At 30.7% G+C, this 26,527-nt stretch overlaps 1 non-coding gene across 1 annotated transcript; it reads left to right on the top strand.

The window, feature by feature from the left end:
* Positions 1–2,349: 2,349 nt before the first annotated feature.
* On the top strand, positions 2,350–2,456 carry LOC131179717 (small nucleolar RNA R71). Its single transcript, XR_009148604.1, has one exon. It is a non-coding gene; the product is annotated as a small nucleolar RNA R71 (small nucleolar RNA).
* The last annotated feature ends 24,071 nt before the right edge of the window (positions 2,457–26,527 follow it).

The following is a 26,527-nucleotide window of genomic DNA, read 5'->3' as shown; positions in this document are numbered from 1 at the left end:
CTTCCTTTTTCATTTCTTTGATTTTCAAATTCCCAATAATTTGTAAATAATTCCTTCATTAAGGTCTCCATAGGGTTCTATACAAATTTAGGGTAGCTACTAATCTTACAGTCACTTTCCGTGTCGGTCACCCATCACCGGGACCTAAGCTCATTTAATTAATTTGTGCTTCATTTCTCTTATTTTTATCCAACCTCATTTAATCTTTATTAATTCAATTTATGACTTTCCTATGTGATTTAAGTATGGTTCCAGTTATTCTAGCTGTCTGAACAAACATTAGTCACCGAAATAGTAGAATGTACGGAACTGCCTAATATAAGGGTGTTATAGTCTGAATGGCATTCTTCGATAAGCAAAGGTGCTATAAGGATAGGTAAAGGTGGTTTTTTCTTGGTCTTCTGAGTAGATTGGGATTTGGAAAAATCTCAAATATCCATCCAAGTAACAAAAGTAAGAATGCTTGGCTAATCTTTCTAACGTTTGGTCTATAAAAGGGAGGGGGATACGGTATTTTCTTATGGCATTGTTCAATTTTCTATAGTCTATGCACATTCTCCAACCTGTAATATTTCTAGTTGGTATCAATTCATTGTTCTCATTTTTAAAAACTGTCACTCCGCCCTTTCTTGGCACAACATGTATAGGACTAACCCACTCACTATCATAAATAAGGTAAATGCTAGCCGCAGCTAGATATTTTAGGATTTCCTTTTTTACAACATCCTTTATTGTAGGATTCAATCTCCTTTGGTGTTCAATAAAAGGTCTACTATTTGGCTCTAAAAAAATCCTACGCATACTAATTCTCTTTATATCATTAATTGTGTACCGCAAAACTCTCCTATATTCTCTCAAAACTCTCAACAATTTGTCAATCTCAATATTAGTCAAAAATGCATTAATTATAATAGGATATGTTTCATTAGGTCCAAGAAAAGCATACTTAAGGTTGGAAGGGAGAGGTTTAAGATCTACCTTTAAGGCATTCACTACCTTTAATAAGGTGGCTTAATCTCTAAAGTTTGCACTTCTTCAAGCTAAAAAATTATAGATTCAAGGTGTGGTAGTGTGCTCTCCAGGTGTTATGCAAAAGCAGCTATGTAAGGGTTATCATCATCAATGCTCCCACCATGGACTAGGCAATTTCAAAGGGGTCTTGTGGACAGCTTTTCCTAAAAAGCTCTTGAACAATCTCATTTGCGATGTCTACCTACAAACAAGACTCAACCTCTTCATGTTTCTTCTTCATAGCTAGATTGATGTTGAATATAATCTGATCATGTCCCAAGCTAAGTGTCAATTTCTCACCCTTAACATCAATCAGAGCATCAGCTATGACCAAAATGGCCTTCCCAATAAGATAGGAATTTTTGTGTCCTCTTTCATGTCTAAGATGAAAAAATCCACCTGAATGTAGAATTTTCCAACCTTTATAGGAACATTTTCTAGGATACCTTCTAGATACTTAATTGGACGGCCAGCTAATGAAAGATACATATTGGTGGGCTTCAACTCCCCCATATTTAGCTTCTCATATATTGAAAGTGGCATTATAGGATTTAGTTCTCGATGAGCTTACTTGTTGAGCTAATTGATTCTCCAACATGCAATTATGAGCTTGCAGCTGGTCCATAGTTTATCTCATGTGTTGCATTTCTTCCTCCAATTTGCTATTCATCTTGCTTTGTTCAGCAAAAAATTTCCCCATCATAGTTTCCAAAGTTGGCTTTGGTTCAGGAGGTGAAAAAGGTTGTTATGCTCTTAATTGATATCTAGGAGGCTGCTGCCATGTGGGCTGAAATTATGGCTGAAACAAAGGTTGATTCTACTGCATATACTGCTGGTTATTAGTATAGTTTGAGCTTTGACCTTATTAACCAAAAGTTGCTTATGGTGTCCATGTTGAGTTGTTCACATTAGAATAAGCATTTCTCATAGGTTTCTTGATAGCCTCTTGCATAAGCAGTTTGTTCTTATGAGTAGTCATCACCATAAGAAGAGTAATTAACTCTACAACTTTGGGTTCCATCTGTGTAGGCAACTTGTTGCATAGTTATAGGAGTTGAAACTATTGTCTTTGTGCAAAAATCACTAAGCAGCAGAGTCAACTGATCAAATCTTGCATTCATATAACTTACTAAATCAAGTTTATAGATCCTAGCCTTTTTTAGCTCGATTGCTCTAGGATTTTCTCATAAATGGGTATTATGAGTAATCTTCTCTAATAAATCATAGCATTCTTCATTTTTCATTCTCATGAAATCTCCTCCTGCTTGTGAATCAATTGTGTTTCTTACGGCTGGAGTAATTCTGGTGTAGAAATTTTGAACAATCATCCATTTGGGAATTTCATGATGAGGACACTACCTTTTAAGCTCCTTAAATCTCATCCAAGATTCATACAAAGTTTCATCATCCCTTGGTTTGAAAGCTACTATTAAATTTCTCAAATGATTGGTCTTCACTTTAGCTAGTCCGTGTATTTGACTGTTCCGGTGATTAATGTCAGTCCGGACGGTCGAAATATCTGGAACTATATTTAGACTAGAGTGAGAAGTCATAAATAACTCAAATAATGATAAGAAAAATTTAGAAAAAATTTTAGAAATAAAATACAACCAAGTTAAATGAGCCGGTGCCCTAGCGATGGGTAACCCAGTAGGAAGTTGCGGTCCTCGCAGCTAGGAGCCCTAAACCCAGGAGAAAATTCACAAAATAAGTTTTGGGACTACAGAAAAGAGTCATTGAGGTTTCTATGGCATTAGAATGCCAAGAAAAAGGCTTAGAAAAATTTTTCGATTGATACAGATAATTTTAGCTCGATAAGCCAAACGGAGGGCATTTTGGTCATTTCGTCTTCAGAGATGAGTTTTGGCTGACTTGTCCAGTTAAGTAAATAATTATTATGACATAAAATGTGAATAAATATTGCTAAAAATTTAATTGAAAATGGGTAGTAAAGAAAAGAAAAGAAAATGAAAGAAAATTGGAAATATGACATCACATTATGTCATTAGTTAGGTCTCCACCAATCACAACTCAACAAGCCAATTAAAAAGAGATAAAATGGGAAAAAAATGAAAACAAAATCTGCCTTCTTCCTTGAGTGACCAGCCGAAACCCATAGAGAGAGAGGAAGACCACCATTAAAGCTCCAAATGAGCTTGATTCCCTAGCCAATCTTACCCCATAACCCTAGGATCTCTTCACTAAAAATTATCCCTACACCTTGAAGAAGCTTGTGGTAGCCAAGAAGTAAAGAAATTCTTGAAGTTTTATAAGACCAAGCTTGGCTCCAAAGAGGTTAGTGCATATATTAACCTTCCTCCCTCTTTAATTTTTGTTAGTAAGGTAAATTGAATGAGAAATTATTGCAAAATTTAACAAAGTACTTATGTTGAAAGATATGTTGAATTTTGGCAGCCTTATGGGGGGGAGTAGTTATGATTATTTTGATGGATTAAAGTGAATTAGAGATGGTTTTTGAAGCGTATGTGTAAATTGATAATGAATTAGTATGTTAATTGATGTATGTTGTATGAATTGCAATTTTGGAGTTACGGTTTGGGGCCAAATTTGGGTTTTGCCCATGTGTTGGTGAATGGAAGTCCTAATGGTCAATTATGACCATTTGGCTATGTTTGATGAGGAATTGAAGTGAATTATGGCTTTGGATTTGAGGTTAGGTACCTTAGGTGACCTATAAGGCTGGATGTGAGTCTAGCAAGTTTGGGTAGCTGTAACTTGAGTTGTGTAGGTTCAATTGGTGCAAGTCCAACTGAACATGAAATTAGACACATAATGGCACAACTTTGATGAAGAAACCTTTCCCAGAAAATAAACTTAGGATGACCTAAAAATTGGCCAAATCCGGGTAACCAATTCTGGACCTGGTAAAAGTGACCAAATGAATAGTATTTGTTTATTTGGCCATAACTCAGTGTAGAAATGTCCAAATGACCTAAATTTTATATCAATAGAAAGCTTAGACAATTTAGAACAACTTTCATGAAGAACACAAACTCAAATTCTGAACCTAACCAATTCAAATTGCTATTCCAATTTAGGACATCAAATCTGGCAGAACCAAATTGCCTAGAAATTCTGGGTACAGGTCAATCCGGCCAGTTATGGTAAAATGGCCATAACTTGAGCTAGAAAACTTCAAATGGAGTGATTCAAAAAGAAAATTAAATAAGACACATAAAGGAACAACTTTGATGAAGAAAAGTTTGCCAAATTCTCACTATAGCTTAGACCAAAGGAATAATAAATTTAAGGTATGAAATCTGAAATTTTTGAATAACATAAAATAAGCTTTGAAATGGTATTGGAAATCAATGCCAACAAAAATAAAATGTAAAATGTGGTATATTGGAGAACTTAGGCTCAAAAAATCTATTATGAATTAAAAAGTCAACATTTAAATGGAAATGGTCAAATGAATAGTAACCACTAAATTATGTGAAGTAGAAAAATAAACTATAAGAACCATTGTAGTTGTTAATATGGGATGTGGTAAATAAATTGTGAATGGTAAAGTTGAGTGACCCCAATGATATAGGAAAGGGTATAATAAATTAGAAAGCTATTGTAATGGTTAAGATATAGATAATGTAAATAGTTGATTTAAATTTTTGAATTTGAGTGACACTATGATTTAAGGAAATTTTAGCTAAATTTGAAATCCATGAAATATTCATGGACTACTTGGAATATGAATAATAATTTATATAAATAGGGCAATGAATGAATGAATGTATAAATAAGACTTTAGTTCCCATTATTAGAGAAAGGACAAGAAAAAGTATTTTGAATACAATGGTGCATGAGAACCATTATTTTGAATTGTGATAATTATGGATAACATAATGAATATATAAATTACGATGAATGGATAAATTATGTAAATATTAGACTTAGAGATTTATGTTTCTATTATGAAAAAGATTAAAATGCTAGAAATTATAATTAGAACCTATAATGAAATAATGAAACTTAAGTACACTTAATGGTACTATGTGCCCATGTATTGCCTAGACACGTGTGTCAGATTGGATAGATTGGCATACCAATAGGGTATTGTTTTAGCAGTACTGCGAAAGGCTTTATGCCTGTATTCATGGCTTTATGCCCGCACTCATGGCTTTATGCCCGTACTCATGGCTTTTATGCCCGATTATCTGTTATCATGGCTTTTTAGCCATATTGACTGCATACGTGGTTGACGTTCTGCGTCCCATGATATGACTGCCCGAGGCACCGCAGTGTCCGATGCCAACGACTCGTTATCCAGTTTAGTTAGCCTGTCATAGGTTACTTGGACAGTGAAATTTATTGAAATAAGTTAAGAATATTAGCAACTGAAAATATTAGCAATTAAATAAATGAGTAAAAATATCTTAAAAAAATTAGATTAGTTATTTAGCAGAAAGAATTGAAATGAATTGAAAAGATATTAAAATTTAATTATTATGAAAAAATTGAGCACTTCTGAAGAGGAATAAATTAGAACAAAGGATAGTTAATACTACAAGTATTATATGAAATTAGATTAAATTCCAAAGTATCCAAATTTTGATCCATTTCCTTTTTTTATTGTATATTATTTTCTTGTTATATTATTGCACCACTAAGCAGAAATGCTTAGCGCGATGGATTTGTTTCTCTCGCGCAGATACTGAAGACAAAGTCCAGTGGACATTAGACTGGAATTTTGGAGTTCGGATCTACAGAAGTGTTAGAAGTGCTCAAGGTTGTTACCTCCTCAATAATGCATGTAGATAAGGCTCACATTAGTCATATTATATAATTTGTGCATTATAATTATTTATTACGTTGTAATGAAAATTAGAAAATTATATGTAATATGCATCTGATGTAAATTATGAATTTATGCAATTAGTTTGCAAATTATGTAAACTAATGAAATAGAGAATTTTGATATATGTAATAAGCATAAATGAATTTGTACAAATGAGTATGAATTTGAATTACATAATGATTTTTGAAATGATAATATGAGTATGGATGAATTATTGTATAGAAAATATTATTGAGATTTTTAAACAGGTAAATAGTAAAATACGCTAAATTGTAATAGAAACAGGGGAAACTCCGTTGGTTTCTCCTTAGGAAAAAAATTGATATTAAAATATAACGAGAACAAATTATTAAAGGAATAAAGTAAGATAAGAAAGGGTGCTCCGGCACCGAGTGTGACATGCCTTGCTCGCCTACACTATAGACGGGTGAGGGGTGTCACAAAAACTGTGATATAAAAACATGAGATAACTGCTCCCAAGTAGCAATAGTAGCTTATGGAAGTGTATCGTATCACTCCAATGTTGAGTCTCAAAGAGAGAATGGGAACAAGTTCAACCGAACCACTTCATCTGAAACTCTAGGTTGTCTTTGAGTGCCACATATCATCAGAAACTTCTTCAATGAGAATGGAGATTTTCAAGTGAGCTGTCCCCAAATTGTGAATTCTAGACCATTTGAATGATACTAGTCTTTATCTTAACTTAATTGGCTCCAATGACAAATCTGTTATCTCTCACATCTTTACATCTAGGAAAAGCATAATCTAACATGGACCTCCCCTAAGGATCATTTTGATTAATAGCTTTGTTCTGCCTGTTTTGATCATTTCCTCCATTGTTTCCATCATTAGCTCTATTTGAATTCTCCGTGTTTTCAATTTTCTCCTCTTGCTCAAGCCTTTGTTGCTCTTTTTTTTCTGCTTCCTTCTTCTCTTGGATTCCTTTTTGTTGGCTCAACAAAATTTTTCAATTTCAAGGTTGAACAACAATTGAGTATCACTTGTGCTTTTCGACCGTCTCATAAACAATTAAAGTACCTGAAAAACGTAAGAAACAGCAGTGAAAATAAAAGAAAATAAAAATTCTAATCAGCTTAAAACAGTTAAAATCCAATTTAAAATAAATAATTCCTCAGTAACAGCGCCAAAAACTTGATGTACTGTAAAATAGCTACCACAAGGGCACAGGTTATTGTAGTACAAATTTAAATATATCGTTCCCACAGATAATTGTGCTTAAATTGTAATTAAATGAATAAGCCAATTAGAATACTAAAATTTAAAGATATTAAAATAAAATTTAGTATAAAATTGATATTTGAGGAATTTAAACTAAATCAAATGATTAATTAAATTAATTAAACCAGAAGACTAAAATTTAGGCTAAAATTGCAAATTGCAGATTTGGGATGATTTAAATTTAACTTCAATAAATTAAAGTGATTCTAGAGATAAAGCTTTTCAATATTGCTCGCATGTAATTTATCCTTAATTTAGCTAAACACATGAGATTTGTAATTTTGAAGGAAATTAATTCTTAGTTCTTTGAAACCTTTCTCAAGCATTTCAAAAGTGGTTTTCATCAAATCAATCCCTGTTTTTATGGTATTTCACACTTGATAAAAACTCATTTAAAGCTCTAATTGATTTTAAAAATTCTCTTAATCTTCTTAGCTTATTTCTAACAATAAGAAAATCAAGTTCATTGCATGATTATTTATCCCAAATATTTACTTTTCAGTCCATCTGTAAAGAATTAAAATTTAACTTTATGAGGGCCCTTCATCAAGTAAGACAACAAGCTCATAAGCAATAAATCAAAATACAGCAAATCACATTTAAATAGCTAAATCAGTTTAAAAGCCACATTACAGGGCTATATTTACATACCCATCTCTGAAATCTCAAAGTTCTACTCACTAAACATGGTTTCAAGACAAACCCAAGTAGAGAAATGAAGAAGAAATGAAAAACTAAGCTAAGGGAAAGAAAAACTCAATGAAAATAGTGAAGAATCTGCTGTTGGAATGTTAGAGAAGATGTCCCCTTCAGCTAATGCAAAACCAATCCAAGAATGTTGTCCTCTCCTCTCCTTTTCTTTCTAGAAATTGTCCTTGTCTACTCCTCTGGGTAAGAAAGAGAAAAATAAGTTTTTATATCCTTCAGGGGTCTGCCCTAGAATAGGTTAAAAGATAGAAAATTTTGGAGAGATGATTTATTGGGTCAGAGGTGAGAAGGTGCCACATTAGCCTTTTTTTTTAATTAAAATGACACAAGCTGAATCGGGTTATGTTGCACCTTGTGTTGCGAGTTATGTAATTCTGGAAAATACTGAGATTCATGAGGTGTATCAACACAGGCTAAATGAGATTATATCCACACTTGTGAAACTTTTGGACTGAGAAAAACTTCATTTCTAACTGCGACACAACCTATGACACAAGCTACACAAATTGTGTCATAGGTTGCGTAACTTTCAGTTTTTTTAAAACTCAACTTAAAATTTTTCGTATTAAAACTTTGCAATTCAACTCTGGTTTCCTCCAAATGGCTATCATAATCAAAATATCAGCAAAATTCTTTAAAGTTTAACCTACAAAATAAATAAATTCTATAAATTAAACTAAAAAGTATAAAAAGACAAAATTAATTAAATAAAGGCTAATTTCTACTATAAAAGCTATAAACAAGGGTAAATTAGCTGTAAAATTATACCTAAACAATAATATAAAATGCATGCATCAGCCATATGGCATTTTATCTGTTAGACATTGGTTGTTTTATCCAGCATCAAAATGCAACTGCTATCTACTTAAAGAAACTTGATAAACATTGCCAATATTTAGTCATATGATAAAATGGTGTTTGATTATGGTCTTAAGAATGATGTTATTTTCCCTAATTTTGAAATAGGATGGTATTCTTCAGGAAAAGATGAATATCCGCCCAACATTTTCTGCTGAACGTATATATGAAGAGATCTTGTTTTCCTTGTGCTTAGATGACTTCATCTGTTTCTATACTGGGTGGAGTGAAGGCTGATTCGGCGAATTGATGCTAATGTCAGAGTACGTAAATATTCACATGAGTAGGAAGTTATTTCTATGACTTAAATTTTTAGCCAAATGGGAACTTGTTTTTAAAATTCTTGTGGCTGTTCTGATTGTTGAAGAATGTTTACTGGGCTGAAAGTGGAGATTTAGTTTCAATTGCCAGTGATTCATCATTTTACATTCTAAAATACAATGTAAGATTGTTTCTATTTTTCAGTTCTCTTATCCACTTCTTGTGAGAAAATAGCATTAGCTTTTAGTCAAATAGTGTTCTGCGGCAGTTCAGATAATCAATAATTTTATTAATATGGTGTCATTGTAGTGGGAGACAGTGTCATCATATTTCGACAGCAGAACACATGTAGATGAACAAGGTGTTGAGGATGCCTTTGAAGTCATCCACGAAATAATTGAGCGAGTGTGAACAGAAATATGGGTTGGGGGCTGTTTTATTTACGATAACTCTTCTTGGCGACTCAACTATTGTGTTGGTGATGATGTATAAGGAACTTAGAACTCCAGCTTTTTGATCTATTATAATATGCATGGCTAGAAGGGGAAAAAGGGAAGGGAAGGTTTTTTTAGAAGCGAGGGGAAGAAGGGATGAACTGGGGGGACAGGAGAGAAAATATTTTACTTGTTATGCTTGAAAAGTTAAAACTGAATAATAAAAGGAAGGGGGGGAGGGCGAGAGAGTATAATTTGGATGAATGGGAAGGGAAGGCATTTGTAGTTATAAAAATAATTTTGTTTCACTTTCAGAGGGTGAAATGTTTTACACCCCGAATTGGGCCGTAATGAATTTCAACTCTTATAAAGGGAATGAAGGAGAAGTGTTCCCCTTCCCTTTAAAAAAATTGGTTGCCAAACAAAAATAGGAAGGGAATTTCTCCTCCCTTCCCCTCCATTACACCTCTGCGCATGCGTTGTGTTAGTGGAATTTCAAGATTGAATTCATGCACGCAGTTATTTTGATGTTTATGTGATTATTTAGGTAACCACCACGTTTCACTTGGACCGGCCCATGTACCTGTTAGGATATCTAGCCAGTCAAAGTCGTGTTTGCCTTGTTGACAAAGAGTTTAACTGAGTGTTTCCAAGCATCAATTCTGAAAAGATTCTTAATGCAGCAATCCTCATAATTATTTTTAACCTGTTTATTCTTCTTATACATGCAGTGTTATGGAATACAGTCATACGCTTTAATTGTTATCCTGATTGAGGGGAACATTTAGAGCGTACAAGTCAAGCTTTGTCATCAACTGCTCAGGAGCACCATAACGGGCAATGCAAGTTAATTTAAAGTTGGGTTACTCTCTCTTCATAGGTTGCTTATGAGGTTACTATATGTTTATGTATTCAACTAATTTGACATGGGTTTCAGGGAAATGGCGTGACGATGCTAAACAAGCTATCAATGGAAATCATGACTCTGCAAATGGTGTTGTTTTTGTTAATAATAATGAGGGTGAACAAGAGTGGCATGCAAATGATGAATGAACATCAAAGTAAATGCACAAGTAAGCACCATGAATGAATCACTTTTTGTTCTTAGTTAATTCTCTTTGACAAGCAAATTTGGATTCCTCTATTTTCAATGTTACATCTGACTATTTAGTCTTCATGACTCTGGTCATTTCTTCAATTCTTCGTTAAGAACAAAGTCAAAAAAGGATACTTAATATACCCCCTTTTTTTTATTTCAGTTGTGGTTCGTTACTCTCCCCACAATTATAATGTCTTTACGGATTTTTTTATTTGTCAATTCACGAATGTCAACTCTGGTATCATTGCTCTTTTTCATGCAATGCTACATGTTGGTCTCGTTAAGAACTGTTAAAACTATTTGTTCCTGTAACATTATTTGAGTTGTCCTTGGCAACTGCATGGGAAAGAAACAGCAAGCATATTTGAGGGAATAAGAAAAATTTTATATTCACACTGCCCTGGAAAGTCATAATATTTTACTTTAATTTGGATTAGTGTACACCAATGCATGTACCCTTTGAAAGATTGACGCTAAGAAAATTAGAAAACTGTACTGTTTTAAGTAATTTAAAAGGAACTGAAAGAGAAGGAGGTGAAAAAAAGAAAGAAATGAATGATTTCTTTTGCTTTAAGATTGGGAACATAATATCAAACTGCATCTCTACAAACAATCGGGGTCTTCTCAAATTGAGGATCATTATGTATGTTTACGGGTTGGACTTGGAAGTGGGCAGTCACCAAACATCTCTCTCCTTAGCCAGGGAACTTAATGCCACAATGAAGTTGCATTAGAGGCATGTTAGCACACCTGACCTTAGCAATTAAACTCAAGAGACTTTAAAGATTTTAATATATTTTTATTTAACAGTGACCTTTTTTTATTGCTTGCTTTTCTGATTTACGCATGCTTTTAATGCCCAACAAGCTAAATTTTTGTGGTTTTGCATCTTTGACTGTTGCTTTTACTGTCAACATAGGTGGCTTAAAGTAAATTTTTTGAGTAATAATTATTTGATCAACTCTGATATCCTTTTTGTCAAGTCTTCTTCCTCATTCTTGTATCTGAATAAATATACAATGTCCTAATGGAAAATCTTTACTTTTGATATTGAAAGAAGCAAAAGACCATAAAACTTTTTTTTATCACTGATTCACTATATACATATAACTTGTCCACGCTGGTGTTTCCCTGCCATGGAGCTAACTTACTAATATACTGGAGACAGCAGCTTTTCAGGACATTATATTATATAAAGCAGTTTAACTGTGTTCTTGGACAGTAAACTGCTCATGAAAATAGTGAAAGGAAGATGAGATCATGAGAAACTAGAGTACGTGACAAGATTGTCGGTGAACTTCTCATGCCAATGGTCAAGGTCATGGATGGGTGTTAAGCTTAGAAATAATTATTTTCCTGTTAATTGATAACGGTAGATGGTCATTCCATCCATTATGAGAGTTTACAAGGATTTCTAAACAGAAATTTTTTTTTTTATCTTGTTATAACCTCCAAGCTGAAATACAATTGGCTTTTGTGGATGCTTGAACGCACAGTTGCCTTTGAATTTACCTCATTTTTTCACTCCTGATATTTTTTGGTGGTTTATTTTTGTTCTTTTAATTATTATTTTTACTTGGCATCATGGTCAACATTTTGTCCCCTTCCATGCATTTGTTCAAATGGGAGTCATGGACCTGCCTTGTGGCATTATTCAACTTAACTATGACATGTTGATATTGAAGCTAGGGTTGTGTTCTTGTTGCTTTCTAATGGTCCTACATCATTAATTTTGATTAGCAATCCTTTTACCATTGCTGGACAATTGTCACCATAATTCTTGCAGGTTGCCAAGAGATGCTTCTGTTATTGTTCTGCATGTGGTAGCTTTTGTAGAAGAATTGGCTGTTGCATGTAAATTATTTCTTTGACACAATGATGTACTGCAGCTCATCAAATTCTTGAATTTCCTGTCACAACCTTGTATATGGCTAACTTGATGTTTTGTCATGACCATGAGTTCATCTTTATTTTTCTGACAATTATAAGGTCAGCTTGAAACTAGCAAGTTTTCTTGTTTTGATTTGGGGTTGGTTTGTTTTATGGTTTAGCAGGCTTTCATTCTTTCAAATGGTGAATTGGTGATTGAATAGTTTGTATATTGGAAATCACATCTTCACTCTTCACTCGTATTGACTCCTCACTGTTTTGGTTGTTCTGATGTTTTTTTCAGTGCTTACCCAACGTCACCATATTCCCTGTAGTAGGTAAGTTCCACCCTGCATTGTACATTTATCTTGAGGTGAGAAAAACTCTACTATTTATTTTGCTCAATATAACTCTGACCCACAAGTTAAATTTAGCAGAGGTCCACTAGCAAATATCTCATTCAGTTGGGTCTCATATTTTTTTTTTTTTTTTGAAATGATAAGATTTTTGGGTTTCGATTGAATTTCCATATTACATGATGTGATGTCTACATCATCAACTAAACATGCTGTTGATAAATTGCATAAAGATATCACATTTTCCCCAAGATATTAAAATTTGGCTATTGGCAATGAATTAGGGGCCAACAGTCCTTTTTATTTATATTTTTGGTTGGTTGGAGATGGATCCTGTGGTTCATGTCGCCAAGATAAAGATATAGATATAGATATAGATATGGATCCTGGGGTCAGTAATTGTTTGTTGTTGAGCCCACACAGTATCTGCTACGTGAACCTAAGATATTGGACATGCTGAAGAATATATTTTATTGAACCTTGGCCCATGAGCCTCATGTTGGTCCACATCTTATTTAAGGGCTTTTGTCCCTACTATTGTTATGTTAGCTATACCTAGGCCTGCCCCCTTCAGTATTGGATTTTGACCTTTCACATTAACATTTCTCCCTCTTCTCTGGTTGGGTGACCTGTATGGTTTACTTATTTGTGCCCCACTTAAAAAGCAGAAATTTTAAAATATAACTATTGTATATATAATGATTTTGTTAGAACCATTAACTATGAAGAATTGTATATGAATCCCATCATAATCAATGGTCACAATCTATCGGTTGTACATAAAGTATTTCTTGCTGGTCTTGGAAGTTAGCTGGTTGTAATGCTACTCACTCTCATGAAACTTTACACTTTTACAGATGCAATTGACAACCCGAAATTAAAGTAGACAAGAAAAGAATCATCTTACACAGATTTTACAAAGAGATTGATCAGATTCTGCCTTTCATGTTATAATACCTTGCTTCAGGTTGCTGGTAAACAGGTGATCAAAAATAGAAAGCCATTATTATTGGTTGCTTGCCAGTGATTCATTGATCAGGGAAGAGCTTCACAATATATATATATATATATATATATATATTAAAAAAAGTCCTAGACAATTGAGTTTTAGTTTAATGATACTAAAATTATTTGTGATATATCAAATTAGTCTTAATTATTTGAGATTGTATGATATAAAAAAATACTAATCATTTGAGATTCCTAATGACTCGTTATTCAGGAATAACAAAAGGTGGAATCAGAAAAATAAGGTTAGTGTAACCTACAATAATTGGCTGATAGGAATTTTTTTTTTTTTTTCTTTTTGAAGGTTGTAGGATTTATTAAGTAAGGAATGGAGGAGTGAGCTGGAACTAGGAATTCTGCTTTTTGTTCTAAATATTATATTATATTTTATCTTTTGTTCTTATATGCCGACAGTTTTGCATGCTAGGGAAAACAATTCAATTTTACCTTTGAAATTTTTTCTCATATTTAAATAAGTTTACTTTTAGGGCCCATTTGATTCAAATGAACCAGTTTCAAACTCTACTTTTTAATTAATGGGTTATCTAATTTAAAATAAGTAATTTATTATTTAGAAAGTGAAGAAAAAAATATTATTTTATTTTTAAAAAAATAAATATTTATTTTTAATTAAATAAATTAATTATTTATAATTTTTTTAAAATTTGAAGTTCTTTAATTCATTTGCCCCAAACTAAATAATCCTAAACTCAATTTTTTATTAAAAATTTAAAAATAATTTTAATTTTTAATAATAAAATATTAGTATATTTTTATATTAATAAAAATAAAAAATTTAATTAGATAAAAAAATTTTGCATAATTGAGCTTTTTTTTAAACTTAAGTTATGGGTTAATTAAAATAAAGGTTTAAAAATGAATTTATTTAAACATTAATTAAAAATTTAGGGGCAAAATTAAATTTTATTGGGAAAACAAACTATAAAATCTCTTTTTTTTACCCATATAGAGCAGTTCCCTATTAATTTCACGCTCTATGGCAATATCTCCCTATAAAAATTGTATGAATCAAGCACCGACACTCAAATTTTTAGTTTTTTAAAAATTAATTTTAATTAATTTAAATTCAAAATTTCACAATTTTAAAAATAATTTTAATAAATTAAATTTTCTTGTTAATAACTCCTCATGGATTTTCACTGCCTAGTAAATTGTATTCTAAAAAACAAGTGTATTTGACATGAATGAGCCAAAAGCCTGACATACTCAGCAAAATTAAACTTCTTTTTTATTATAATTTAATAATTTTTCCTTATTTCTCTTGCTTATGAAAATTAGGCTTAAACTTGGGAAATTCTCCCCCTTTTTTCCAGGTTAATTTTTCTGAGTTGTTCATCAGTTTATGAGTTTGTTAAATTTTTATCCTTATTATAAAGTCTCTAAACTTAAAATATATTATATAAAATCTTTCAACTTAAAAAAAAATTATGCAAAAGTCCCTTATATTAAAATCACATTATATCTTCAATTAATCTATTACGTGACAATTTCATATTATAAAATAAAAAAAAATTAAAAAAATTAAAGCGTCACATATTAAATTTATATTAATCTCTTTTCTGTAATTTTTACCTTATATCTAGTTTAAAAATTATATTTATTGCTTGATTAGGAGTTGACTCTTTATGCTATTTAAAACATTTATGGTAAATAGAATTTTACAATTTTATATTTAAACACAAATGATATATATTTTATATAACCCAAAAAAAAATTAGGTTTAAAATCAAAAATTCATCTAACATACTTATTTCATTTTTTTCATTAAAAAAAAGTCTTTAAACCTGTTTGGCATTGAGTTTTAAAGGTCGAAAGATAATTTTTTTTAAAAAGTACCATTCTAAATGTTATTGAAAAGGTAATTTAGAAAAAAAAAACATTTTATTATTTTGGTGATGTTATGCTAAATATATCAAATTTAATTATTTTTAAATAAAATTTTAATATTGCATGACTAATATATTTAAAAAAATATTTTTTTTTAATAACAAATGTAAAGGTAATATCAAATAAATTGAACCTTTTCATTTTATAATGTAATATCGTCACATATTAAATTGATTAAATGTATAATGAAATTGTAGAATGAAAATTTTTTATTTAATATTTTTTTTAATTAAGAAATTTTTATGTAACGTTGAATGAAAATGTAATAAACTAAAATAGTTGATGACGGTAGGTAAAAAATAAGCTTTTTTTAATATAACAAGGAAATCCTTTTGAGTAAAAGCAAAATAATAAACGAACAAGCATAGGCAATTTCACTAGAGAATTTTTATAATAATAATAATATTATTATATAGCCGTAGGCACTCTTTTCTTTTTGAAAAATTTTTACATTTTCCATTTTTCTTTTAATTTTTTTAGAAATGCAACAAAGCAGACAGAAGAAGAATCCTTCTTTATCTTTTTTTTTTTTTTTAAATCAACCTTTATCTCGCTTGACATCTAACTTTTTTAGTTAGAGGAAAGTGAATTCCTTTCTATCCTCGCATGGCACAATGGTCGATATGGTTTCATAGCAGAAATAATTTTCTCCTTTTTCATATCATAAAAATAATAATTATAAATAAAAAAATAGAAAAACTTGAATTTAATACCTCTCATTCTCTTATACCTTAAAGGTGTAAAAAAAAACCAATCATACTATGTTGAATGTTTTTTCATTTCCTTATACAATGACATTGTATTGAATTTAAATTTTTTTAAGTTATATGAATAAAATTTGATATGCTTATATATCTTCTGATAAAAAAAATCTTTTTTAATATAAAATGGAAATTTTAAAATTTTAAAAAATAGAATAAAATTTTTTTTTTTAAGAAATTCAATTGAGAGATTTTTTTTATGTTAAAATTGAAATGTCAATATCACCCAAATTAAACTTTGAACCAAATTAAGACGATTTTTTTTAACTTTTTAATATATTTATATATCATTAAAATATTTTTTATATTTTAATATTTAAAAATAAAAATCAGAACTTTTTTCTTCTTCTCCTTGGAAAACCAAAATTGGAAGTCCCAAACTCAGTTACATCTTTCAATTTTCAAACCCTAGCAAAAATTCTTACCCATTTTATGTGATTTGTTTCCCATACCCATTTGCAACTTTCAAAATTATTAGCCAAGCCTGGCTACACTGACAGCATTCATGTCTCACATTGTAAGCGAAGCATCAAACGTCTCCATTTCCTACACCCATGTATATGAGAAAACAACATATGCAAGAATGGGTCTTTCAACATCTCTTCGTTGCTTTGATTTGAGTTAATTTTTAGAGGGGAAAGTTACGGATCCTACCCGGTTTGAATTTAACAGTAATATTACTGTTAAAATTATTATTAAGAAAAATAATTTATTAAATATATTGATTAGATAATAAAAAAATTAAAATTAAAATTAAATTTTATAAATTTTAATTATAAAGATAACAAAATAAAAAAATTAAAATTTTTTTTAATAACATTTTTAATAATTTAAAAATAAATAAATTTTGATAGAGAAAATAAAGTAGAAAAACAATAGATGAACTTTAGTTTTAGTTGATTTGATTGGTATGGAGTTCTTGATAAGATGAGAAACGACCACATGGGACTCACTCTATTAAGGACACTTGTTTCCAAGGGCCACACTAGTAGTCTATCTCATCTCATCTCATCTCATTTCATCATTTGGTGCTCAACTCGGTTGTTTTCATTTGTTTTTCTTTTCTGCTGATTAACAAAAATGAAATGACAACCATAAAAGTAAACCTCTTCTTAAACACGTTGGCTACGTGTTTATTTGGTGTTGTGTTTGAAGGGTTAAAACAATTAAAAGGGTTAAAATTATTTTTTTTATATAAAAATATTATTTAAATATTATTAAAAAATTAATTTTAAAAAAATTATTATATTATTTAAAAATTTGTATTATTAAAATATATTAAATTTAATTTTAAATTATTTTTTTATATTTTTTAATTAATATATTTAAAAAAAATAATTTTTCAATATTAATTTCAACATCAATATCACCCAATCTTAGGCTTAACCAGCTTCAGTTTTGGGTCGGAAATCATTAGTTTAATTAATATTACGGTATCAATCTAATAAATTTCTAAATATTATTTATTTAATTTTTAATATAAAAAATTAAAATTGATTAATAAACTGAAATCATTAATTTGATTCAATTTCAAATTTAATTTCATTCAAATTCATGATTTATTGAAATCATTAATTTGATTCAATCTCAAATTTAATTTCAATCTAATTTATGATTTAAACCGTAACTTTTTTAGGTTTTTATTAATTTAGCGTGTGTTTCCTCTTATTACCAAATGACTCCCAAATATTTTATCATGTTTAGTTCCCTAATACTCATTTTGTCTACCTTAACGCCTCATCTAATTCAATCAAATTATATTCATTCAATTTTAGAATTTTTTTTTTTAAATTAAAAAAATATATATGACATGCATTGAACAAAGAGGAGGGAGAATCTCGAGGCAGGCAAATTGCAATAGGGGATAATAGAGCCCCATGAAAGCACAGTAACATTATGGACGGTGCTGCCTGGCCCAGGCAAAAAGTGCGGGCCCTCGACTCTGAAAGTAATTTGATTTCTTGTGACTCTTGATCCTGCTGCTCATGAGACCAATCTGGTAAAACTAATAAACTTGGGCGCCACTCCTAAATTTCAGGTAACTATAATCCGTAATCTGCGTGCGTTTGATAATAATTATTCCCTACGTACTTTTTAAAGTTTTTCATAAAAATAAAAGAAATATTTGAATAATTTTATTTTCATAAAAAAATAATAATTAATTAAAATATCTTTGCACTGAGAAATGTAATAAAATTGAACTAAATGTATTAAAAGATTATAATAAATAAAAATAAAATTAAAAAAATGATTAATATTTTCTTAATTTTTTAATAAAAATAAAAAAAATTTTATTAAAATATTACTTAAAGCGAGATGAAGGATTTCTCTGATATTATGTGTCCCTGTTACTATTTATGTGCCTTTCTTCTTTTTTTTTTTGGGTTCACCAGCTCTTGCAACTAACAAATTTTTTGATCATGTATTTGTTCTTTCATAACAAAGAAATATTTTGTATTTCAAATATATATATAGAGAGAGAGAATTATAAGAACTTAATACAACAAAAATTGAATCAAATAGAATAAAAAAATTTTAACTCAATTTAGTTCAATTCATTGATTTTCCGCTTCTATAAAATCTTAATAAATACATCACTTCTCAAGTCCCGGTAAATATATCACAAATAAGGGGTGATAAAGTGGGTTGATGGGTCATATTAGTATCAATATAACACAAATATGAACATAATTATGATCGATACAAATATAACATGATTAATAAATTGTGTTAAAAATAAAAATATGAACACAACTCTTTTATTATACGGATTATATAATACAACATGATTAATATTAAATCATGTTTATTATATGGATTACATAATACAACATGATTAATATTAAATCATGTTGGGTTAATTTGTCATAGCATGACCTATTTAACATAATTTAGCATGACTCAACTTGTTTAACACAATGTGACACAACTATCATAATTCATTTTACATGTTTTAATGCGATTTAATATTTTTAATTTTTATAAAATAATATATTGCATGAAATTTATAAATTTAATAATATGCAAAAAGAAAAAACATAAATCAAGGAAAAAAAATTAAAAATCATAGTTGTTAAGCAATTTTTTTAACTTATTATATAATTTCATAAATTAAATTAATTTTAATAAAAAGAAAACAAATTAATTATTGGAACAAAATTCTAATATAGTAAATAATTAGACTTATATTTATTTATTCATTACTTTTAATGGTGTTATTTGAAGGTTAGCAGGTTAAAAGGGTTGGTGAGTTAAAATGGATTGATGAGTCACGGGTCGACATATGACACGAATAATAAAGTCTATCATAAACATATCAAGTCAGGTTGGTAGGTCAACTTGTGACACGACATGATTATTGGCGTGTCATAAATGAGTTGACACGATTTTGACACGAATACGAATAAGATCAACCCCTATGTCGTGTTCGTATCATATTCGCGGATCGTGTTTAAAATTGCCACCCTTAATCACAAGTAGTGAATTATAATAAGCAATTAAAATTTGAAAAGAATACAACAATTAACAATTTAACAAAATACAACCCACCACCACCAACAACAACAACAATAATAACAGCTTACAGAAGAAGAATGAGTTTGAGGCGAGGAGGCATAGCAGCGACCATTGAAGAGGCACAACAACAAGGAGCACAATAGACAAACAGAATTGAGAAGCAACAGAGAGGGGGTGTCGACTAGCCAAGAATAAAGAGTATGAGCAAATTGAGAGAGTTGAGGGGTCCCAAAGAGTAAAGGTTGTGATGGCCACCAAGACCAAAGAATCGAGGGTTGGGGGAGGGGGGGGGGGGGAGGGGTGGAGGACCCGAGACAATGTCAACAAGGACACAAGAGAGAGAGAGAGAGAGAGAGAGAGAGAGAGAGAGAGAGAGAGAGAGAGAGAGAGAGAGAGAGGAATGCATAGGGAAGGGAAGTGTTGCAAGCAAAAGTAAAATGAAAGAGAGAAGAAAAAGCATGAGGATTATATGGCCAGGTACTTAGATTTAGGGTGAATGGGCTACAGCCTAAGATTTTGTGATGGATTGGACTTGGTGATTTAGGCTTTATAGATTTTACGATAGAAGAAGCCATATTTAGTTGATCTAGTTTATCTTCAATTTCTTGGTAAAAAAAAAAAATTAAGTTTCTTAAATTACTAAATGAATCGTATATGTAACACCCTATTTGTATAGCCTGGTATATTTCACTGTTCTGGTAACCGGTGTCGGTCCGGACAATTAAGGGGATTAGAACCACACTTAAGACAACTAGATAAGCCATAAACACAAATAATTAGTAATGTCCAATTAGTTAAGTATAACAAGAAAAACAGAACATAAGAAGTTAAACGAGCCGAGAGTCACAGTGATGGGTGACCTTCTCGGGAACGACTGCGAAGTCATTTTAAACTCAAATTTCGAACTGTAAAATGTGACGCCGTGATCCTTAGGACCCTTATAAACACAGTGGAAAAGAGAAAATCATGAAAAAGAACTGTTAAGCCAGTCCAATAATTAGGTTAGGGAGCCGGAAGAAGTATGGAATTAATTGCAAACCGGGATGAACTGGCGAGGGGCAATTTGGTCAATTGACCCCGAAAGCTGACTCCTGACCTAACTGTCAAATAAAATCAGAGAAAAGAAAACTTCGGGATCGAGAATTAAATTAAAGAACTAATAGAAAAAAAAATAAATAAAAAGGAAATGGAAAAGTAAAAAGGTGATGACATCATGCATGACTTCATGCATGATGCCATAAAAATAATACTTAATATATTTATTTAATTGGGATTTTTGGGTCTTCCATAAGTGAATAAAAGAAAAGAAAAGAAAAACAAAAATTATTGTCTTCCTTACCCAAACTTGCCGCCTCATCCTCTCTCTCTCCCTCACCATTGCAAACTCCATTAAAGCTTGTCTTCAAGCTTTGAAACTCTTACCAAATCCCAACTTCTTCCATAATCACTCCATAAAACCTTATTCCCTTCCCTTGAGAAAGAAATTTAATAAGAAAGAAAGAATAAAAGAGGAGAAAAATTGAAGATTGGATATCAAGGTTGAGGTAAGCACATCAATTTGAAAGTTTGAGATTTATTTGTTGTGTTTTTAGCTTGAATTACTTGTAAATAAACTTAAAATGAAATGAAACAAATTGTTGAGGGACTAAGCTGAAATTCGGCCAGCATGAAGGGAAGGGTGATTTGCATGATTTGAATGGTTTGAATGGGTATAGGAACTTTAATTAGTTGAATGGTTAGGATTAAAAGCTTTGAAAGTAGCTAAATGCATGAGCTGTGAATTAGGGTTTGAACATTAGGGTTTAGAGACCAAAGATGTGAAGAAGTGGTAAATGATGTCTTTGACCTAATGTGAAGTGAAAAATGGTCATTTGTGACCTAATGAAGAGTGTTAGAGGTGTTTGAATCAAGCCAAATTCGGATGGAGTATGGTCATGTTGTTGGTAGCATGACCAAATTTCCTTTGAGGGACCAAAAATGAAATTTTACAAGTTCAATTGGTATGGGACCAATTGAGGATGAAAATAAACACTAAATGACACAATTTTCATTTAGGAAGCATGCCCAAAAAGTGACTAAAACCTAGTGAACAAATTAACTAAAGTTGAAAAATTGTAGGTTGCCCTGCACAAACTGACCAAATGAATAGTATTTGTTCATTTGGTCATAACTCGAGCTAGGCAGGTCAAAATGACCTGAAATGTTACCAGTGGTTAGATGAGATATATATCTAAAACTTTAATGAAGAACACAAACCCAAATTATGCCATTAACCCAATCAAATCACTAAGCAAAGTTGGATCACTGAACCTGCAAAACTGCAGATTTACCATATGAACAGTAAAGTTTCAATGGCTATAACTCTCTCTAAAAAACTCTGATTTAGGTGATTCTTGAACCGATGGAAATCTAAGGCATAGTAGAACATTTCATATGTAGAAAATTAGACCAAATTATGGACCTAACTTGATCAAATTGCTGAACAAAGTTGGAATCAATAATTTGCCAAAACAAAATTCTGCAGCATGAACAGTAAACGTAATTTGCATATAACTTGAGCTACAAAACTCCAATTGGAGTGATTCAAAAAGGAGAATAAACTTAAGACAATAGGGAACATTTTCTATGAAGGAATTTTTGTCAAATTCCAACAGAAAAGTGACCAATGGAACAGTGCAACATTAGACACCAAAACTAAAATTTATCAAATTTAAAGACTTAGAATTTGAATAAACAACCAAAACCAACAAATTTAGTGACCAAAATGTGGTATGTGGGTGAAGTTGGAATTTTCATACCTATTAAGCCTTAGAAAGTCAACAATTTGACTTGAATAGTGTAGTGAATAGTAACCTGAAACACAAAAATTTAAGGAACATCGAGTTTAACACGTTAGAGCTAGATAAAAGTGAAGTTAAATTTATTTTTGGATTTATGCTAAGTTATGGTACTGAAATACTGTAAAATTGTGTGTTTCAGTTGAAAAGAATACCAGGAAAGAACCCGAGGAACCGAGTCAAGGCCAAGAGGTGACTCGCTTGAGGTTTGTGCACAACATCACTATGCTTTAAAATTCATTGATTAAGTGAATGAAATATGCATTTTACTTTTGCTTTGAATTGTTGAAAGTGTTGTGACCTTATTTATGATGTTTTGATTTAAATTTGAAAGTTACTATGTATATTTGAAATGACAATGTTTAGCAAATTGTTAATATAAGTTTTGAAACCGCAGTGTCATGACCATATATTTGAACACCTCACTAGCACGACTAGTGGGGGTAATTAGTTTCGAATTTTGATTCCTTCTCTGGAGAAGTGTTGAGGTGTGCCAGTAGAAGAGGATGTGAATGGATATCCATATATTTGAGCTAGCTAGCCTTATGATGTGATTTCTCTTTAGCCTCTGGCTATTGAGATTCTATTTGTTTCGAATGGCATGAACTAACTGTGGGTTTTATGAAATGTGATTTGATACTTCAAAATGAAATTGTTTGGGATTAAAATCTCATAATACATGATTTGTATTTAATTTTCATGTTCAGTCAAATTTTCGAATAAATGTGATTTAAGTTCTGCATAAAAATTATTTTAGTATATTGTGCACCACTGAGTCCTAGTACTCAGCGATAGCTTTTATTGCTGTCACAGATATAGAGACTAGATGAGTAGCAGACTGAGCTGCTGAGGATTGAGGATTTATCTGCTTGAAGTTATCGGGTACCATGCCTGTAAATATTTATTTTGATGTATGTATTACACATAAATGTATGGACATGCAAAACGGTCTTGAGCAGTTTGTACAAAATTTGTATAAAGTTGTAATAAAATTTAGTGGAATTTTCATACTGTAGATTTTGGTATGATATATATATATATATATATATATATATATATATATATATATATATATATATATATATATATATATATATATATAGTTTGTTGTCTTTAATGAATGTAAATGTTTTATTTTAATTTGAATGAGATTGATAGATATCATTTTACTGATGATTGAACTTTGGAAATTGAGAAATGTTGACTGTTGAATTTGAGATTTGAGAAATTGTTGAGATTGATTGTGAAATTGAAGTAGTGGTTGAGAAAATTTTTGGAAGTGCTTTTTACAGGTATTTGAAGAACTGTTTTCTCAAAATATAAATGGAGCTCTGTCAAAATTTTTATAAAATTTGCAGAAAAATAAAATGAGCCAAAAGTTTTAACTAGTTTTTAATTTTAATTAAATGTTTTAAACACCTATTAGAAAACGCTCACCACTTAACAAAAGTGAGAAAATTGTTTTAAAATCTCTTGTAGGGTACTTAATGAGTTATCGGTAGGTGAAGTTCGGTAGTTCATTAGGTATTCTACGGGATCATATTATGCCTTACAGAGGGGTAAGGTGTGACAATATAACTCAAACAATCAAATCAAATCGATTCAGCTTAATTTTTTTTTATTTAAATGGTTTACTACACACTCCTACTTCTTGACCTTACACATTTTATTCAATCCCAGCTTCTTCATTTCCTTGACCTTGTTTTTTTATCGCTGCTTTACCTTTATTAGAACTTTATACTTCTACATCAATGGAATTCTCTTACTTTACCATCTATACAACACCATAACCCACAAAACAACAAATAGGACAAAAACATAAAAAGCTAAAACAATAAACAAAGTTGTAATTAGAGAAATGGATTTTCCTTACTTTTGCTCTTTATCACCATATTTTATTCTTCGTGAAATTACAATCATGCAAATAAAAATATATAAATTAAGCAGAAACCAAAGAAACTCTAATAGAAAAGGAGATATCCAAAGAGATAGACAATCACCTGGAAAAGAAGTTGCCTAGAGAGGAAACTAGATAAATTTCACCAACCATCCTTGAAATAAGAGTCTTATAACAACACTGTCCCTAAATTTTAATTTATAACATAAAACCCCCTGAACACCGATTTGAGTAACAATAAAATCCTTGTAACCTAGGATAACTACTTTCCTAGTTAACTTGTTAACCTGACACTTTATTCTGACACCAAATGAGCAAAATATTATAAATTTAATTTTTATTTGAAATTTATCTAATTACTTTTTTTTCTCTCTCATCCTATTTCTCTTCCCTTACCATCTCCTTCTTTCTAATGCCTTGTCATCACCCTCATGACTGTATACATCCCACCTAACCTAGCTTTGTCTCCTTTCTTTTGACATTCACAGCTTCATTCCATACCACTAGCTCCTCGCTAATCTCCTTCACACAAAAATCCAGTCCCTCATACAACACAGTAGATACAACAACTTCATTTGAAGACCAGACCAATTTCCACCTCATTCAATTTTGGTCTATCTCCATAATTTTTTTTCTATTTCATTTTAATATTTCAAGTATTATTTTGCTATTCACATGAGACTGTAGATATGCCTGTTGGAGATGAGTGAGCACACCACTATCCATTGACATTGTAACACTCTTCTTTTTCCAACAAGCGAATGGTCACCTGAAAATTGTCACTACCTGTGAGATTGGGGGTTGTAGTAAGGCGTGAGACAAAATATCATCTACTAGAATTATGTAAAATACACCAGGTAATATCCAGGAAAGATGGTGGAGTCACAATGGTCTCACTTAAGTACCACCTCCTTATACAGCATTTCCTAGATAAGCACTTCATATAATTCTAATAGAATCAAACCACTAGTAAATACTATCTTCCTATAACATTTAAGTACCACCTTCCTATAATATTACCACGGTACTAAGGATTTATACCACGAAGGTATAGATAGACAAGAGTCACTACCCGGGTAATAACCGGGACATATTCAGTATTTCTTTCGAGGGTCATGGATGGCAACTTATTCCTTGCAGAGTTTTCACAACTGTCATTACCATAGCCCAATGTCTAGGTTAGGGATAGTGGGTACGTAAGGGGAAGGTGTTAAGTACTCCTTATGCCTAGTCTAACCTCATTAATTTGAGTGACAGTCCTCTACTAATGTTTCTAGAAGTCTTATTTATTATTCCTCTATTAAACTTTATCTTGAAAATGCAATTCTAATCCTACACATACAAGTAATTTACAAAAGGGTTATTATTTACAAATAATTTTCATACACAAGTAATTCGTATCTATGGGGTTGCTAATTATTTAAATAATATTTACTAGATAACTAAAATTAATTTATTATTGAGAATTTAATTTACAAACAAATTTAATTTCAAATAACCTTAAATTTCTATTTAACCTAATTAATTAATTTTTTACCAAGTTACCCTAAGGATAATTAAACTAAATTAATTATGTACATGTGTAATTTATTCTAATATCACATAAGGTCAAAACAATCACAACCTAATAAAGATTTCTAACATATAAATTTATTTTCCAATTACCAAGTATTAAATTATATTCATTTTACATGTCAAGGTTAGTTTAATTTACAAATAAGATTAATTTTAATTTACCAAGTATTTATTTAAATTAATTACATGCAAAAGTCAGTTAAATTAAAAACAAAGTTAATTTTAATTTACCAAATAAAAATCCTATTATTACTACATTTTCATGCCAACAATTATTTTGATAATTTAGGACTACTTTCTTATTGATAATTGCAATTGCCATTGGAGTAAGCTACCTGTAACATCCCTAATTTTTAAATAATTATTATATATAT

This window comes from Hevea brasiliensis, chromosome 4 (assembly GCF_030052815.1).
Source record: "Hevea brasiliensis isolate MT/VB/25A 57/8 chromosome 4, ASM3005281v1, whole genome shotgun sequence".
NCBI lineage: Eukaryota > Viridiplantae > Streptophyta > Magnoliopsida > Malpighiales > Euphorbiaceae > Hevea > Hevea brasiliensis.
Note: the sequence above shows the minus strand (reverse complement) of the source record. Positions and strands in the feature narration are given on the sequence as shown.